Here is a 15558-nt window from a genome sequence, read left to right on the forward strand (position 1 = left end):
GAGAAATAAAGGCACACTTTTCCAGTCATCACTACAAGTACATACTGAGGCAGCAGAATTGCCATCAAAGACATTGCAAAATCAAGCTCCAAAATTAAAATAATAAAATGTATTCCTGGGGCACAAAGACTCGAGTCCTCATGTCCATCACTCTTCACTCCCCATGGTCGTGCACTTGAGTCCTTTTATTTATTCAAAGAAACAATCAGCAAATAAGTCTATTTGTAATTTTAAACTGTTTTGTTATATTAAATTTACGATATATTATCATCACTTACGTTTATAGTTCATATGAGTGTATTGCCTGCATGTATGTGAGTGCACCCGTGTCGTGCAATGTCACAGAAGTCAAAAGAAGGCTTCGGATTCCCCTGGAACTGTGGTTAAGGACTGTTCATAGCCGCCATGTGAGCGCTGGGAATTAAACCCGGGGCCTCTGCAAGAGCAATCAGTGCTCTTAACCGCTGAGCCATCTCTCCAGCCCCGCATGTGACTTTTGAAAGCATTAATCCCAAAGTCTCAGAGTTTCTCTGATGCAGTGTATAGATAAAAAACTTAAAGGTTGAAGTCAAAATACACCTGTAAATGTGCTGGGTCTATTCAATATGACAAGTAAACACAGGCTCCACATCATGGGTTTGGGGAGTATTTTTAATTTTTATTGATTAATTTTTATGTATATAATAAGTGTTTTGCTTGCATGTATATAAATGTACCTGTGTTGTGAAATGCCTGTGAAGCCATAAGAGGGTGTCAGATATCCTGGAACCAGAGTTATGAAACAGAACCAGGATCCTGTTGAAGATCAGCCAGTGCTCTTAACCTCTAAGCCATCTCTCCAGCCTCCAGGAAAGGTATTTTTTGACAAACAAGGGCTCACCTTACTCTGATTTCCAATATTTCACAGACTAGTTTCCACAAAAATGTAGATCTGTAGGGACACTAGAAGGTAGAGCTACTCAACCTAATAACTCCTCATGTCCTGTATTTCAAAAAATGGCATTGCAGTCATCTCTCATCTCTCATCTATGTATCTATCTATGTATCTATGTATCTATGTATGTATCTATCATCTATCTATCTATCGTCTATCTAGCTAGCAAGCTATCATCTATCTATCATCTATATATCTATCATCTATCTATCTACCTATCATCTATCTATCTATCTTCTATCTATCTATCATCTATCTATCTATCATCTATCTATCATCTATCTATCTATCATCTATCAATCCATCATCTATCATTTATATATCTATCATCTAGCTAGCTAGCTATCATCATCTATGTATCTTCTACCTATCATCTATCTAGCTATAATCTATGTACATATCAATCATCTATCTATTTGCATGTAGAGATCAAGAGACAACTCGCTGGAATCCATTTTCTCCCCACACTGTAAGATCAAATTCAGGTTGTTGGGCATAGCAGAAAGTGCCTTTATCAGGTGAGATATCCCTGGTGTCCTGTGATGCATCTTCTGCAGTGGATTAGGGTATCTATAAGTTACACTTTTTCTTATGACTGTGGTAAAGCTTGAGGGATTTGTTAACAGGGAGGAATAAAGCAAGACAGTGAATGGCTGCCTTGCTGGAACATGAAGACAACACCAGAATGATGGAGTCAGTTGTAGTACAATCTGGCCTTTGGTAGTGAGCCAATCACCAAAGTTTGGGTGGATAGATGAGGAGGAAACATGCAACTAACCTATAACCTTGTAACAGAGTGTATGCTTAGCATGTATGAGGCAAGTTCAATCTTTTGCACATGAAAAAGAAAGGACAAAAGGGAGGAGAAAAAAGGAGACAAAAGAAGAGGGGAAGAGAGGGGAGGTGGGAAGACCTAGGAGGGGAAGAGAGGGGAGGTGGGAAGGCCTAGGAGGGGAAGAGAGGGGAGGTGGGAAGGCCTAGGAAGGGAAGAGGGGGAGGTGGGAAGGCCTAGGAAGGGAAGAGGGGGAGGTGGGAAGGCCTAGGAAGGGAAGAGGGGGAGGTGGGAAGGCCTAGGAAGGGAAGAGGGGGAGGTGGGAAGGCCTAGGAAGGGAAGAGGGGGAGGTGGGAAGGCCTAGGAAGGGAAGAGGGGGAGGTGGGAAGGCCTAGGAAGGGAAGAGGGGGAGGTGGGAAGGCCTAGGAAGGGAAGAGGGGGAGGTGGGAAGGCCTAGGAAGGGAAGAGGGGGAGGTGGGAAGGCCTAGGAAGGGAAGAGGGGGAGGTGGGAAGGCCTAGGAAGGGAAGAGGGGGAGGTGGGAAGGCCTAGGAAGGGAAGAGGGGGAGGTGGGAAGGCCTAGGAAGGGAAGAGGGGGAGGTGGGAAGGCCTAGGAAGGGAAGAGGGGGAGGTGGGAAGGCCTAGGAAGGGAAGAGGGGGAGGTGGGAAGGCCTAGGAAGGGAAGAGGGGGAGGTGGGAAGGCCTAGGAAGGGAAGAGGGGGAGGTGGGAAGGCCTAGGAAGGGAAGAGGGGGAGGTGGGAAGGCCTAGGAAGGGAAGAGGGGGAGGTGGGAAGGCCTAGGAAGGGAAGAGGGGGAGGTGGGAAGGCCTAGGAAGGGAAGAGGGGGGGGGGGGAAGGCCTAGGAGGGGAAGAGAGGGGAGGTGGGAAGGCCTAGGAGGGGGAGAGAGGGGAGGTGGGAAGGCCTAGGAGAGGAAGAGAGGGGAGGTGGGAAGGCCTAGGAGGTGAAGAGAGGGGAGGCTGGCTGGCTAATAAGCCACCGTGATCCTCCTGCCTCTATGACCCCAGTATTGGGTTTACAGATGTGCATTGCTCTGGCTCACTTTCACATGGATTATGGGGATCAGAACTCCGGTTCTCAGGCATATGTAGCCAGTGTTCTTTCCCACTGAACAATCTCTCTGCCCCTGAGAGTCTAAAGAACATGTTAAAAGGTTTTCTTAAACATATTTTAATATTTCAACCTGTTTAAATATTAACATCATAATAATAATTTCTAACATCACACATTAGAGAAACAAAGTTTCACTCCAGGTAGTAGTTAGTATAATTGGCTGCACAACAAAAATATTCTTTAGTAAACTCTTTTCCTCCATATTGCATTTCATTTATTAAAATGGGGGTCCTAAAACGGTTCCAAACTTTATGTATATTACATTGAATGAAACCCTTTAGGCACTAGCAATTCCACATGTTTAATATTCAGCACACATAGCCTTGAAAGTCAATGCATTTTTTAAATTTTTCATTGCATACCCATATGCTACTGCTGAATTCTTTGTTACACTACTAAAAGTTGGCAAGATAACTTTCTGATATAATACTTTAAAGTTAAATTTGTTCATGTGTTTTCTGAAAAATGAGCTAAGTGATAATATAACCAGAATCATCTATTTTAGGCCTAATGGTGTAAATAGACTGATCTGTTTTATACTTTCGCAATGAAATAATAACCTTGTACATTTTAAACCTGGAAAAGTGTACTAATAAAATCATTTCAACTACTTCATATAGTGTATTTCAAAAATACAAATAAGCCAGAATTATAATCTGACTGTATTTGGAAGTACAGTTGTGGCATCTTATGTTTCTGAAATCTCTATATTGCTTACATTTTTTTCAGGTTTTATTTATGTGTCTGTGGGTATGCATATGAGAACAGTGTTTTTACAACTGTCCTTGGAGACTAGAAGAAGGAGTCAGATTCTTTGTAACTACAGTTATAGAGAGTTGTGAGTAACCACTGTTTGATGCTGGCCACTGAACTTGGGTCCCCTGCAAGAGCAGTAAGCCCTGTAAGTTAAGAAACTGCTGAGCTACCTCCCCAGCCCCTATTGCTTATATTAGGCATGTAGTGTGTCCTTGTGACCACATCTGCATCTTCTTCATGACTTCATGTACTCATGGTATGGATGCACTATCATTTGTATGCCTGATCCTAGAGATGTGCATATAATTCAGTTCAATTTTCCAATATTATCATCAATTATACACATATTATTTGATTTATAAATAAGCAAAATTATTTTAGGTGGAATTTCAGAGCCAACTTTTTTGTTTATGAATTATTGCATTGCTATCACTATCCATTGCCTTTGTGGTATATAAAAGAGAGGAATCTCACTCTGTGATCTTGTGCATCCTGCAGCACCTGACTGGTCCTGATGCATCTGAACAATGCACTGTGACAAGCTGCAGGGACAAGGGTTCCCATCACAATGAGACTGCAACCTCAGATAGCTCTTCTGCAATTGGCTATGATTTGTGGATATTGCTGATTGGTCTTATATTACAAAAACCCTTAACCTTGATAGCTTCTATTAAGTCACACCTAAGGCACAGTGAGCTGATATATACCAAAAATATTATAGAACTATGACACTACAAGTATTCAAATGACTATTCAACTTTTGAAGCTGATAAATTTTTAATATTTCCTCCTCTCCTTACCAAAACATTTAACCTGAGACTGGCTACCAATGAAGCCAGTTCAGTTCTCTGTGATGCTTGTAATACTCCAACTCAGAATATGACATGGAAAAAATAACTATATCTGGATAAGGCTTCAGTAATTATGTATATTTCCAAACTTACTTTGACTTTATTCAATCAAGTTATAAATTAATGAAACAGAGGAAGGGGGAGTGAAATGTGGAATGAGGAACTGTGATGAATAGGTTGTAATTCATTGTATTTTTAATCATCTAAAATTAAAATCAGTTAGCACCTGTTATTTCATTGACTTTTCTAAAAATAGTAACTATATTCTGCTCTTCTATAGTTTTGCAGCCTACATTGGGAAGTAATACCTGATCAAATAAAACATGAAGAGGCTGGAGACAAATCTGAAATTTTCTCTGAAACACAAATTACTCCTTGTTTTTGCTCTTTGACTTTGTTTTTCCTTGTACTCGTGTATTTAATACCCGAGATTTAAAGATCTTACTCATTCATGTAAACAACAGAAAGAATATTCTTTACATGACATGGATACTTTTAAAGATTTATAATTTTTTTCAAATGTGTATCTGTGTATGTATGTGCATTGTGTACACATGCCTGTAGAGGTCAGAAGAAGATTCAGATCTCATGTAGCTGGAGTTACAGGTGGTTGCGAGCTACCTAGTGTGAGTGCTGGGAAGAGCACTGAAGTCCTCTGCAAGAGGGAGAGCCAGACAGATCTCTGTGAGATCAAAGTCCAGCCTGGTCTACATAGCAATTTTCCAGGTCACCTGGGGCAAAAGGGAGACCCTGCCTCAAAATCTCACCCAAAAGGATCCAATAGAGTAAATGAGCTCCATACAGACAGCGCAGGGGTGAGAGCTGGACGGGCACTGGGCGACTCTGTGCCTCCCTGAGGAAAAACACCTAAACGTGGGCAGAGGAGATCCTAAGAAGCCGAGAGGCAAGATGTCATAGTATGCATTCTTTGTGTAAACTTGCAGGGAGGAGCACAAGAAGCACCTGACGCTTCCATCAACTTCTCAGTTTTCCAGGAAGGGCTCAGAGAGGTGGAAGACCATGTCTGCTAAAGAACGAACGTTTGAAGACATCGCAAAGGCTGACAAGGCTCGTTGTGGAAGAGAAATGAAAACCTATATCCCTCCTAAAGGGGAAACAAAAAGAAGTTCAAAGATCCCAGCGCGCCCAGGGGCGTCCTTCCGCTTTCTTCTTGTTCGGTTCTGAGTATTGCCCCCAAATCAAAGGAGAGCATCCTGGCTTATCTATTGGTGGTGTTGCAAAGAAACAGGGAGAGATGTGGAACAGCACTGCTGCAGATGACAAGCAGCCTTTGGAGAGGAAGACCGCCAGGCTGAAGGAGAAACATGAAAAGGATATTGCTGCCCACAGAGCTAAAGGGAAACCTGATGCTGCAAAAAAGGGGGCTGTCAAGGCTGAAAAGATCAAGAAAAAGAAGAGGAGGAAAGGAGGAAGATGAAGAAGAGGAGGAAGAACATGACGATGACAAATAGGTTTGCTCTAGCAGTATTTTCTTTTTGTCTATAAAGCATTTACCCCCCACACACACACACAACTCCTTTTAAAGAAAAAAAGTTGAGATGTAAGGCTGTGTAAGGTTTGTTTTTAAACTGTACAGCGTCCTTTTTGGTATAGTTAACACACTACTGAATGTGTCTTTAGACAGCCCTGTCCTGGTGGTATTTCCACTAACCTTGCCTGGTACAGTATGGGGCTTGTAAATTGACATGGAAATTTAAAGCAGGTTCTTGATGCACAGCACAAATTAGTTATATGTGGGGACGGTAGTTTATTTCATCTCCAGTTGTCTCTGATGCAGCTTATACAAAAATAATTGTTCTGTTCACTGAATACCACTCTGTAATTGCAAAAAAAAAAACAAAACAAAAAAAAAAACAACAACAACAATTGCAGCTGTTTGGTTGACATTCTGAATGCCTCTAAGTAAATACATTTTTTATTTTAAAAAATCACCCAAAACACAAAATGAATAATTAAATGTTATATAAGGTGTACGCCACCATGCTGGGCCTCATTTGCTTTTAAAAAAGAATGAGCAAAAGCAATGAAATACTTGCTATGAGACGTCATGTTTCATTATTGACAAATAGCTCTAATTCACATTAAAAGATGCAAATGTTAAATAATGATACAACATGAAGAGCAAAACATGTGGACCTTGCTTTTTAATTTTTATCTTCCAAATGTCAAAGAAAAATCTCAACTCCTTTTGCATTATAATGTTAGTTAGTGTTATAATTACAAAGAAAAGACTTGCGCCTCAATTATTGATTTTGAGACTCAAACACTAATCAGCTGGCTAACCCCTTATAATCTGAGGGATTTTGTTTTTATTGTTCTTTATTTTATGAGTTTTAGAGACAGCATTTCCTTCTTATCTTTATTATTTTAAATAGACTGCTTAACCTCTGTTGCTCTGTCATCTTAGATAATCTCTCTTGATCCACATTATATAAAGGAGGGAAATTCTACTAAATTTCTCTCCTTCTCTCACAACATTCCAACTTGCTGACTTCTATTACCATAACAATGCACAAACATCAATAGTTTTTCCTCATAAGAAAAATCTTCCCCTTCTCCCCCCGTAGACCAAAACTTTTTTTTTTTTTTTAATAACAATCTCCATCATTTTATGTTTAATTGGGGCATGGGGTAGCTCAGTTTAGCAAACTCCAGATCTCTATAAAATGCAATACTCCAACTCAAACAAACAAAACAAAAACCAAAACAAACACAAAAACAAAGACCTTCACCATAATCTCAAAATCATTAGGAACAGATTTTCAAATTTCAGATATCCTGGATTGTATAATTCAAATTTCCAAAGGAGCAACTGAAGCAAACAATCCTAGGCTATGTTCTTCAGGAAGAAGAATTAATGTGATGCCATGAGGAGAAGGCAGAAATGAGGCAGGTGTATTACAAGTCTTTGCCCACTATTTCCAATGTAGAACAATGAAAGCTGGTCACAGTTTGTGAAGAATGAAATGGACATGTCCTCTAGTAAGTGCAGGCTGAGAAATGTGGGGCTCGGCACGGGCTACTCTTGCAGAAGTCCTGGGTTTGAATCTCATCACCCACATGGCAGCTAATAACTGTCTGTAACTCTAGTTCCAGGGGACCCGACACCCTCTTCTGACCTCAGCAGGTACTGCATGACACAAGTGTGTTTACATACATGTAAGCACAACACTCATACACATAAAATAAAAAGGAACAGACAGAAAGAAAGAAAGAAAGAAAGAAAGAAAGAAAGAAAGAAAGAAAGAAAGAAAGAAAGGAAGGAAGGAAGGAAGGAAGGAAGGAAGGAAGGAAGGAAGGAAGTTAGTTAAGAAATGTGAAACCATAAATAAAAGCTTCACCCACCTTATAAACTACATAAAAGATTCACCCAGGAATAGAAAGCAGACTCAGCAGTTAAAACCTTCACTGTGTAACCATGAGCCACAGAGTTTGGATCTCCAGACTTTATGTAAATTCCAGTTTGGTTAAGTGGGACACCTGAAATTCTAGCCTGGGAAAGCAGAGACAGGGGAACCCCAGAACAAATTGGCTAGCCAGACTAGCCATATCAGGGAGCTCTGGGTTTGATGGAGAGACTGTGCCTCAATGAATAAGGCAGAAGGGGGATGCAGGAAGCTTCTTGACTTCAACCATAGGCTTGCACATGCCACACATACACTTGCAAGCATGTTGACTATACATATTCAAAATCATATATATACACACAAGCATACTACATACACACAAATAATCCTGAGGCTGGAGAGATGGATACTGGCTGCTCTTTCAAAGGAGCAAGATTTGGTTCCCAGCATCCACATGGTTGCTAACTCCAGTTACTTAATTCCAGTACCAGGTAAATCAGATGCCCTCTTCTGGACTCTGTGGGCATTGCACACACAGTATACTTACATACATGCAAACAAAACACATATATGCATAAAAATAAATAAAATATACAAAAACTAAAATAGAAAAAGCAATCCAAAATACTGAAAATCGGGCAGAACTATATGTAGATTTGACCATAATAAAATAGTGGGCTTTTCAAAAGATGTGTGTCCTTAATCTCTGATGAGACATTGTCCATTTGATCCAGGTAGATATAGTCAAAGTCCACCTATGCCTTCTAGATGAGGAAGAGAAGGACTGAAAGCCCAGGAGGGCTGACGGACTTGTTAGTAGTAAGGTTTCTCCGAGGATAGTAGTCACTGCATTGAGCACAGAAGCCATGCTTGGCAAGTGGGATTTTAAAATGATAAAACCATGAAAGTGCCAGGAATATCCCATGGGAACAAAAGGCTTAAATGAGTCATGTCTTATTCTCAGCATGTACATTTATGCAGCTATTAACGTAGCAGTACAGATGAAGATGACCTACTGTGACCCACAGGCCACTTCTGAAGCACTTCAGCCTCTCAGAAGTAAAGTCTAGTTACAGCATATCTATACCCATGTGTGTAACCTCTGTGTATGACTGCTCTACTGATACAGTAGAGAACTTGTTTCCCTACAACAGACAATATCTGGCCAGCAAAATCTAAAATATATGCTATGTGCTCTTTTCAAAGAGCTCTTCTTATAGAGGTGATAAACATCTACATTTAAAACATATTTTCGCCAGCCCATACTAAGCGAAAACAGAAAGCTACAAAATTATGTTGGTCATACATTTGTGATTAAAATTGTTTATGTGTGATATAGCATATATGAGTATGTGGAACAGCACACACACCACAATGTTAACTGTTAATATCAACTGTTTCAACTATTAAGATCATCAGTGAGGGGCTGGAGAGATGGCTCAGAGGTTAAGAGCACTGGCTGCTCTTGGAGAGGGCCCAGCAGACATATGGCAACTAACTAATTGTCCATAACTCCAGTTCCAGGGGAATCAAACAGCCGCTTCTGACCTCTGCAGGCTTTGCACGACACAGGTGCACTTATATATATGCAGTCAATAAAAATAAAAAATTTGAAAAGATTATGAGTGAGAGCAGAGTATGATAGTGCACACCTTTAATCCCAGAGGCAGGAGGATCTCTGTGAGCTTGAGGCCAGCTTTGTTTACATAGAAAGTTCCAGGTCAGCTATGGCTACATAGTGAGACTGTGTCTCAAAAATATAACAAAAATGTCACGAGCAAGATTTTGCTTACATAAATGAGAAAAGATATTTTAGGAAGAAAATGAACAACATCATTACAACGTTTTTTTTTTCTTTTCAGTTGTGCAATCTCTGGTTGTAACAGGTGAGTTTTCAGAAAAAGTAAATGGAGCTTTCCTGTATTAGAGTGGAAAGAGGTTGTCAACCTCAAGGATCGTGGGAGCCTCATTTTAGTGCAGGGCAGGCTGCACATTATTGCAAGGTACTGAGTTTGATAGCACTTGTCTGGAAAGGGGACAACTATTTATTCTCAACCATGGTCTCACAAGCATGAAGAGTCTGTTATATTCATCTGTGCAACTTGAGCCAAAAATGAAACATCTGTAACTAAACTGTTGCCTGATGTGTAGCAAAGATTCCTCTCCTCTGAATCTAGCAACTGCTATAGGAAAAGAGGTCAGATCATATAGCCAATTTGTCAATACCTGCAGACCTGTACCAGATTACCACAAGTAATTATGTTTGCAAATTTAGTGGGCATCTCAGAATTAACAATAATAATTTAGGCCAAAAGGACCGCTCAGATGATAAAGTGGCTGTCTTGCAAAAACAAGTTTCTGAAATGAGTCTTCAGAGCCTACGAGAACAAAGCCAAGTGTGAGACACATGCTCCTACCTCCAGCACTGGGGAGGCAGAGAGAGGAGGTTCCTTTGGCTTCCTAGATAGCCATCCTAGCCTACTTGGCAAGTTCTAGGCAGTAAGAAATACTGTCTCAAAACACTAGGTAGATAGCTCTTGAAGAATGAGACCCAATGTTGTGCCCTGGCCTCTACCTGCATGTGCACAATGAGCACGTGTACCTGCACGATCACATACACACACACACACACACACACACACTACACACACACACACACCCACAAACAATTATGTCAATATATATTTTCTATGAAATACATTTTAAATCACCTAAATATAGAAAGAATGCTTTATATCTGTGTTTGTGTGTGTGTGTGTGTATGCATCTCTATAAATTATATGGAGACACAAAATATGTACATTAACGTAAATGTATATTGTTTGTCTTTTTCCTGTCATTGGACCTAAAAACAAGCTCAAACAAAGAATGTGAAAACATTTTGGGAATATTTAAAACATTCACGTTTTCATTTCCAGTGTGAATTTAAACTTTTGACTGTGGATTCTTTTATTTTGATAAATAAATGTCTCCACATGTGTTTAAAGGGCATCACCAAATTATTTGAGAGTATTTTTGTTATTAAAACACCTGGATCTCTTGACTTCCAATTCATCTTTAAAGCATTTTCCTAGATGAGCACACAAAAGTGCATGGTAGAAACTCGAGACATCTTAAAAGCTTGCGGCTTTTGTTAGGTTTTCTGTATGTCTTGTGTTGGTGAAACTTTTGTTTTCTGAGGCTTCCAGTGAGGCTTGTGAGTGAAATCTGGAACTTTGGACAATTTGCTTGATAGAGCATACTTCAAAGCTGAGTGCTGATGAGGAGGGAAGAGCTGTCTTTGGAGGCAAAAGCCAGTTGACACTGAACAATGTTACCTTGACCCATCAATAAAATCCTCATTTACATATCATTAAATTGTGGGAGACTTTTGTCTGTGTTTATTATTGTGTTGACACCAAGTGAATTAATAATTGGGAAGTATTTGGACCCTAGACAGTATGCATCACTGTCAAGACAATGCCAAAGAATGGGGTGCTGGCCCATAGCCCTATAATGGCCCTTCTTCAAGAAGCCAGTGGCAGATGAAAGCACTGAAGAAGCAGGCGGGAAGGAAGAACATTGTTGGTCATAAGCTCAAGGTGCAAGTCAGTCACAGATGAAAGACAAACAAGATCCAAAGACAAAACTCCTGGGAATTCCATTATTGTTGCAAAATGCAGTTGCATTAAAACTTGAAAGACGTGGGCCCATGAGATAGTTCAGTGGCTAAAGGTACCTGCCACCAACCTAAGGACCTGAGTTTGATCCCCAGGACTCACACGGTGTAGTCAGCTCCTGTGTGCTATCTTCTGACCTCTATATGGGAGAAGAGTACTGACTCTGGGCTCTTGCAAATTGATTTCTGACACAGGTGTGCTTTGTCATGTATGTGGTTCTATACATACACACAAAATAAACAAATATGTAATTAAATGTTTTCAGACTTGGACGAGTCTAATTAATGAATGAAAACACAGGAGAAATTCTGTCTCACCACTCTCCAGGCCATATCACATGGGTATTGGGCAGGCAGAGGCCATCGGACTGACTTCATTTTCCTCTTTGTTCTTCCACAAGACTAGAAGACATGGTTCATATCATTCTTCTTCCTGCCCTCTCTTAGTGTTGGAATGTGGATGAGTTTCCCAACCTCCACATCCACACCCCTCATCCTCAGCAGTGAAACCACTGAATCATATGCTTCTTACAAAAATTAGTTGACTTCTGTCCATTTCTCTGGTGGTCTATCCCCACCATGAAAAGCTGCTTTGTCATGTATTTCTCCACAGTGGATCTCTTTTACAAAATCTATAATTTCTCATTATTAATTACGTGTCACATCTTGCTAATGATATGCTGCTGCCCTACTTATTCATGTACTAGTTCTGCCTCTTCTGGACTGTGATTGTTTCAATCAGCGATTAACAGTACTGTTGAATTTGATTCAGTCATCAACAAGCTATCAATACAATTATGTAAATGCAATTTTATTGACAGTACCAGATAATTGTAGATCACTAGGTACAGTTTCAATGAGCTGCTTTGGACTTCAGTTTAAAATTCTGAAATCTAAGGAGCTGGGGGTTAGCTTAGTGATAGCGTATACTCTACAGGGTCCATGGTCTGGTTTCAATTTCTAACCCTAAAACACAAATCTAAAACTTGAAGACAAAAGTTATTGCCCAACTTATTTTTTATTTGTTAACAATAAATACTTCATTTATCTCTTTAAAAATTAGTTTAATTAGAACTGAGTCAATGGCACAATAGTTGAGTGCCTACTACTATTGAAGAGGCCTTTGTTTCAGTTCCAAGCATCCACATCAGGCAGCTCACACGTTCCTGTAACTCCAGTTCCAATGAATCCAGTGCCCTCTTCTGACCTCCATGTGCACTGGATATACACATGGTGTGTATATGTACATGCAGATACTTGCACATACATAAAAAATAAAAATAAGTAAATTGTTTAGAAAGTTTAATTATTTCAGTTCCATACAATTTAATTACCCATGCAGTAATGAAGCACCCTTCCATTTTCAAATTATGATTTAAACCTTAAGTTTTTACTAAAATCTTATCTAATTCAAGATCTTCCATTCAATATACCACATCTAATTTGGACCCTCTTCTGACCTCTGTGGCATTGCACGACACAGGTGCATTCACATGCATTCAGGCAATACACTCATACACATAAAATAAAAATAATAAATAAAATATTCTTTTTTAAAAATTACAGCAAATAAATGTCAATTCTAATAACTCAAAACAAGAGAGATTTGAAATGGCCTTCCTAGACTCACAAAATACTTTTTAGAGTGGCTGGATGGCTCAGTAGTTAAGGGAACCTAGATTAAATTACCAGCATCCATGTGCACCTTGCAGTCATCTGGAACTACTGTCCCAGGAGATCTGATGCCTCTTCTGGGATCTGTGGCCACTCTTTGCAGGTGGTACACATACATACTTGCAGGCAAAAACACATATAAAGTTAAAAAAAAATGGAAAAAAGCTTCAAATGCTAAGGGTCAAATGGATTAGCACAAACACTTCTCTTTGCATCAGTCTTAGACACGCAAAGGAGCATCTCCAGACTGACAGTGGTGCATGCTGAGTTGGACTGTACAGAATTCTTTCTTTTTTTATGAAGCTAAGTATTCTTTCTTTTGGTCGTTTCCCTTCCTTTCCTTGGTAGTAAAATTTAGCCTATAGAAGTAGATTTTGAGAATGTTTTCTTCTAAATCAACCAGCTTCCTGGGTATTGTTGCTACTAGAAGTCTCTTTATTTGTTATTTGCATCCCAACACCCAGTAACATCCTTCCTGAGGTCCCTTGTCCTGTGTTTTTTCCCACTTTTGCAGACCCTCCTTATGATCTCTTTTGTTTACCCACTGCCAACAAGATCATCTGTATGATATTCTTGCTCCCAACCTTTCTTCCCACTTACAGATGATAGTATGCTCCCAAAGCCTGACTACAAAAAGACAACTCTTCTGTTTCCATGAAAAAGAATATATAAACAACAATTAAAAAAAAAACCCTAAAAGCAAAAAGAAAACACTTGTAAAATTCAAGATTTCCACCAGAGGTTATCTGACAGGCACAATTCTAATTCCTTCCACAGTCTCTATCCACCTCAAATCAAAATACACTAATGCATTATTAGTACTCTCTCTCTCTTTGTATTATCTACTTTTCTGTTCCTGTAATAAACACTATGACCAAGGCAATTTTGTAGAAGGAAGAATTTATTTTGCTTATGGTCCTAGAGGAATAAGGGACCATCACTGTGCTGAGTCATTGCAGTAGGCATCCAGAGAGTAAAGCCAAGAAACAGAGAGACAGACTGGAAATGGGATGTGACTGTGAACTTTTCAAGCATCCCCCACCACACACACATACACACTGAAGTATTTTCTCCACAAAAAGCAGAACCAACTGGGTACAAGTGTTCAAATACTTGGAGCCTATAGGGGACATTCTTATTCAAACTACCACACCACTGAATAAGAATCAGTCATCTGACTGGTTGGAGAACTGTCCCCTATAATTCTGCACAATGACAGGCCCTGCGTGTTGCACTATCAACATGCCAAACAAGATGTTCTTGCTGGTGCAATAGTGGCACATCTAGTGTATGTACAACCAGCAAATTTTCAATTGGATATAATGCTCACTCCTAGAAGTGAAGCACACCTCTGGTACTGTAGACCAGGACAACCCCCTGTGGCATGGGAGTATATAGGCCCCAGCAGGGAAATCACTGCATTGTTTTGTTACATGAATGTGATGTACCTGCTAAAGTACCATCCAAGCATTTGTGTTCACACATAGGTTAAGTTATTATAGCAGCCACTGTTTAGATGTTCTTGCTTCTTGCTGTTTGTGTTTTTATAGCAGATGGAATCCCACTGAAATGGGCCAACAGCCCATGGAAAACTGATGATGCAGATACCTGAAAGTTCAGTGCCTTGCCACAATAGGAGGAAGATCATCCCACACCTATCACCCCCTCCAAGACTCAGAGACTTTTATGGAAAGGGTAGGCAGAAAGAATATAAGAGCCAGAGGAAGAGGTGGAGTGTTAACTGGAAGTATCCTCCAACTACTATGCTGGCAAGCTATACTCATACATATCCACGTTCCTCAAGAAGTCAGTTACACCTCCGACCCAACAAGTTGACCTTAGCTACATGTGGTGGAAGGGCTATGGATATATAAGCCGAAAACTCCATGAGGCACCTCTCTCACCATTTTATGCAGCTGTTGAGAAGTCACGAGATTTATATTTGAGGGTGGACTTTCTGTGCAGCCATAAATGGGAGGGATGGGAGGGTATGCACTCTTCTATAAATAAATCCCCACTCATTGCTTCTAAGCAAGACCAATAAACTTGTTAAGATTCAAAAAAAAAGAGCTAATGGAAACCTTCATCATTCCACCAAAGCTGATCCCACGTTGGTAAATCCTTTGGTCTTTGATTTCTTCTTCCTATTTCCCCCTCTTAAACTTCATTGCATATGTATTTTTATGTAACCTACTTTAAGTTATCTGGAAAAAGTGTATTAAGAATTGCCTCTCTTTGGAATAATTAAAATGTTCTAAAATTTAAAAAATTGGAATAGAACCCCCCAAATAAACTAAGTTGTCACTTAAAAGAAAAAATAATCAGACACCTGTTTTAGTACTAAAGTTTGTAGAAAATCAAAAATTCCGATAAGAATTACTTACTGGTTTTAAAACAAACCCCCTTGTAATATACA

The 15558-nt window shown here is 39.8% G+C and overlaps 1 protein-coding gene and 1 pseudogene across 3 annotated transcripts in view; one reads left to right on the plus strand and one right to left on the minus strand.

Moving 5' to 3' along the window:
* Positions 1-15558, minus strand: part of Lrrtm4 (leucine rich repeat transmembrane neuronal 4) — a 923255-nt gene that overhangs the window by 616801 nt on the left and 290896 nt on the right. The gene's annotated exons all lie outside the window — the stretch shown is intronic.
* LOC103749816 lies at positions 4997-5914 on the plus strand (annotated as a pseudogene).

Source organism: Nannospalax galili, unplaced genomic scaffold (genome assembly GCF_000622305.1).
Source record: "Nannospalax galili isolate Female #2095 unplaced genomic scaffold, S.galili_v1.0 scaffold446, whole genome shotgun sequence".
NCBI lineage: Eukaryota > Metazoa > Chordata > Mammalia > Rodentia > Spalacidae > Nannospalax > Nannospalax galili.